At 49.0% G+C, this 5,000-nt stretch overlaps 1 protein-coding gene across 1 annotated transcript in view; it reads right to left on the reverse strand.

The window, feature by feature from the left end:
- The window catches only part of lrrc75ba (leucine rich repeat containing 75Ba), a 36,640-nt gene that overhangs the window by 12,002 nt on the left and 19,638 nt on the right, over positions 1-5,000 (reverse strand). The gene's annotated exons all lie outside the window — the stretch shown is intronic.

Consider the following 5,000-nt stretch of genomic DNA (forward strand, 5'->3'; position numbering starts at 1 on the left):
CCGAGTCTCTACAGGCCAGGACTGCAGGCTATCATACACACGAGGGGTTCTGTTTATATGGCATAGGACAAAATCATGGATAGACTGGGACACTCCCACCACTACCTACAACGCCCACTACATGTCACGCCCACTAAATGTCATGCCACTAATACACACCACGCCCCCTACTACACCTATGGCACACCACACCCACTACTGTGGACCATACCTATTACACACCACACCCATTACACACCACACCCAGTACTACATACCACACCCATTACAAACCACGCCCACTACTATATACCTCACCCATTACACACCACGCCCACTACTACATACCACACCCATTACACACCACGCCCACTACTACATACCACACCCATTACAAACCACACCCACTACTATATACCGCACCCATTACACACCACGCCCACTACTACATACCATGCCCATTACACACCACGCCCACTACTACATACCACACCCATTATAAACCATGCCCACTAGAATATACCACACCCATTACACACCATGCCCACTACTACATACCACACCCATTACAAACCATGCCCACTAGAATATACCACACCCATTACACACCATGCCCACTACTACATACCACACCCATTACAAACCATGCCCACTACTACATACCACACCCATTACAAACCATGCCCACTACTACATACCACACCCATTACAAACCATGCCCACTACTACATACCACACCCATTACACACCACGCCCACTACTACATACCACACCCATTACACACCACGCCCACTACTACATACCACACCCATTACACACCACGCCCACTACTACATACCACACCCATTACACACCACGCCCACTACTACATACCACACCCATTACACACCACGCCCACTACTACATACCACACCCATTACACACCATGCCCATTACACACCACGCCCACTACTACATACCACACCCATTACACACCATGCCCACTACTACATACCACACCCATTACACACCATGCTGACTACTACATACCACACCCATTACACACCACACCCACTACTACATACCACACCCATTACACACCACGCCCACTACTACATACCACACCCATTACACACCACGCCCACTACTACATACCACACCCATTACAAACCATGCCCACTACTACATACCACACCCATTACAAACCATGCCCACTACTACATACCACACCCATTACAAACCATGCCCACTACTACATACCACACCCATTACAAACCACGCCCACTACTACATACCACACCCATTACACACCACACCCACTACTACATACCACACCCATTACACACCACGCCCACTACTACATACCACACCCATTACACACCACGCCCACTACTACATACCACACCCATTACACACCACGCCCACTACTACATACCACACCCATTACACACCATGCCCATTACACACCACGCCCACTACTACATACCACACCCATTACACACCATGCCCACTACTACATACCACACCCATTACACACCATGCTGACTACTACATACCACACCCATTACACACCACACCCACTACTACATACCACACCCATTACACACCACGCCCACTACTACATACCACACCCATTACACACCACGCCCACTACTACATACCACACCCATTACATGTGGAGCACAGCCCACATTACACACACACCTGCGCACACACACACCTGCGCACACACACACACACAAACACAACACACACACTCAAAAAGCACATTCTGCAGCATCTGAGCAGGTTTCTTTTTTTGTGGTCAGGTGTCAGTTTCAATTATGGTCACTCGTCTCATCTCATCTCATTGTGTCTCTTGGCAACTGGTATGTGTGTGTGTGTGAGTGTGTCTGCGCGTGTGTGCGTGTGTGTGCGTGTGTGTGTGCACGTGTGTGTGTGTGTGAGTGTGTCTGCGCGTGTGTGCGTGTGTGCACGTGTGTGTGTGTGTGTGAGTGTGTCTGCGCGCGTGTGTGTGCGTGTGTGTGTGTGAGTGTGTCTGTGCGTGTGTGTGTGCACGTGTGTGTGTGTGAGTGTGTCTGCGCGTGTGTGTGTGCACGTGTGTGTGTGTGTGTGAGTGTGTCTGCCCGTGTGTGTGTGTGCATGTGTGCGTGTGTGTGTGTGCGTGTGTGAGTGTGTCTGCGCGTGTGTGTGCGCGTGTGTGTGTGTGTCTGCGTGTGTGTTTGTGCGTGTGTGTGCGTGTGTGTGTGTGAGTGTGTCTGCGCATGTGTGTGTGTGTGTCTGCAAGTGTGTGTGCGTGTGTGTGCGTGTGTGTGTCTGCGCGTGTGTTTGTGCGTGTGTGTGTGTGTGTCTGCGCGTGTGTTTGTGCGTGTGTGTGAGTGTGTCTGCGCGTGTGTGTGCGTGTGTGTGTCTGCAAGTGTGTGTGCGTGTGTGTGTGTGTGCGTGTGTGTGTGAGTGTGTCTGCGCGTGTGTGTCTGCGCGTGTGTGTGTGTGCACGTGTGTGTGTGTGTGAGTGTGTGTGTGAGTGTGTCTGCGCGTGTGTGTGTGCGTGTGTGAGTGTGTCTGTGCGTGTGTGTGTGCGTGTGTGCGCGTGTGCGTGTGTGAGTGTGTCTGCACGTGTGTGTGTGTGTGTGCGTGTGTGTGTGCACGTGTGTGTGTGTGAGTGTGTGTGTGAGTGTGTCTGCACGTGTGTGTGTGTGTGTGCGTGTGTGTGTGCACGTGTGTGTGTGTGAGTGTGTGAGTGTGTCTGCGCGTGTGTGTGTGTGTGCATGCATGCCATCTATTTTCTTCCTCTCAACGTCTGTCTAATCATGTTGGGATGGAATGACACCACACACGCACACACACACACACACGCGCAGACACACTCACACACACACACACACACGTGCACACGCACACACACACGCGCAGACACACTCACACACACACACACCATGCACACACACACACACACGCGCAGACACACTCACACACACACACACACACGTGCACACACACACGCACACACACACACGCAGACACACAAACACACACACACACCATGCACACACACCTTACACACACATACACACACATACACACACACACACACACACACACACACACACTGCTCTATCTCATGTCCTGACCTCCTTTTTAACTGTGAATCCTAATCTATATTAACAGACAGTAAAATTAAAACAGATCAGATGAGAAACATTCCTGAGATCAGTGATGTTCCTGCGCAGTGCAGTCTGATCACGTCTGATATCTGGAGTCTGAGTCATCGAGCCAAGCTGCTGTCACGCTGGATTCCATCAACCAGCAACAACACAAAAAGCTAAACTAAGCTTAATTCAGATCTTCAGCAGAATGTCTGAGCTGAATTATTTCAGGATCATCAGGTGATAAATTCACGTCTTTTATATAAACATTTAGTCCTAAAGTTTATTCTCAGTGACCCGCCGTTGTCTCACTGCAGGTTCTGACTCGGGCCTGTGGGTTACAGTGTGGGATTAATCTGAGCTCCACCTTCAGGTGATCAGATTCAGAAGCGTGTGTGTGTGTTTGTGTTTGTGTGTTCATCTCTGAAGCTGCTGTAGGTTTTTCGTCTAGACCGGTGTCTTTACACACAAACACTGACCTTTACCCCTGAACAAACAGCAGGGAGAAAATCTGCAGTGAAACAGGAGGCTGGTTTATAAAACATCTCTTCATCCAGCAGGTCTGAGGTCATGGTGGAACCATGCTGGAACCTTCACACATACATGCGCACACACACACACACACACACATTACTGTGATGATGAGCTCAGAGTGTGTGCAGGAAGTAAGAGATTACTCGGACTGAACTACTGAATACTGACACACAAAATCTCAGTATTGAATCTACTCCATGTTTCAGTCCAGGAGCCACTGCACTGTGTATGAGACGCTGTGGAAGATTTCCCTCATGCACACACACACACACACACACACACACTCTCTCTCTCTCTCTCTCTCTCTCTCTCTCTTTCTCTCACTCTCTCTCTTTCTCATCTTCTGGAGCTCTGTGTGTGTGTGTGAGGTTTAATCCTGATCTGGTGTGTGAAGTGAAATCAGCGGTGGATTTGAAGATAAATCTTACAGCTGTTCAGTTTAAATTGTGAGGAGAGTCGTGATGTCAGAGCTAAACGGAGAACACTTCTGTTTCTGCAGAGTCATAAATGATTCAGATATTTCTCTATTATTCATCCTGTCCCACTGAGACACACACACACACTCTCTCACACACACACACACACACACACTCTCTCACACACACACACACACTCTCACACACACTCTCTCACACACACACACACACACACACTCTTACATTCACTCTCTCTCTCTCTTTCTCTCTCTCACACACACACTCTCTCTATATATGTCTCTCTCTCTCTGTCTCTCTCTCTCTGTCTCATTCTCCATCACCGGCTGTCAGCTCTCTTCTCCATCTATTTGTCTTTTCTCTCGTTTCTCACCCTTGAGGCTAAATACCATAGCAGATAAATGAAGGGAGATTTCCCATGATGCAGTAGGGCTGTGATCCGGAGTGTGTATAAAGGGAAAGGCCAGTGCACTAGCTCGAGCTGTACTAAAGAGCTGTCACTGGGGGACGTTAGCAAAACATGATGCGCTAGTCAAAATTTCTATCTGACCCGTCCATCCGGGAGCAGCTGATGATTCACAGATCTGTCCTACTGAGAGTCGGACTATCTCCCATTGTCATGGCGACGCCTGACTTTCCCACCTGAGTAGGCTGTCACACCTGTGACGAGTGTGATGTTCGACTCTCGCTCTGACTGAGAGAGCAGCTGCTGTAGCGTCTGTCACAGAAACGTCTCTGTCACGCCCACTGCTGCTCTTACACCACAAACTGAGAGATTATCATCATCATCATCATCACCATCATCATCACCATCTTCACCATCATCATAACCATCACCATCATCACCTTCATCATCATCACAATCATCTTCATCATCATAACCATCATCTTCATCATCATCATCATCACCATCATCACCACCATCACA

This window comes from Hemibagrus wyckioides, linkage group LG05 (assembly GCF_019097595.1).
Source record: "Hemibagrus wyckioides isolate EC202008001 linkage group LG05, SWU_Hwy_1.0, whole genome shotgun sequence".
Classification (NCBI taxonomy): Eukaryota; Metazoa; Chordata; class Actinopteri; order Siluriformes; family Bagridae; genus Hemibagrus; species Hemibagrus wyckioides.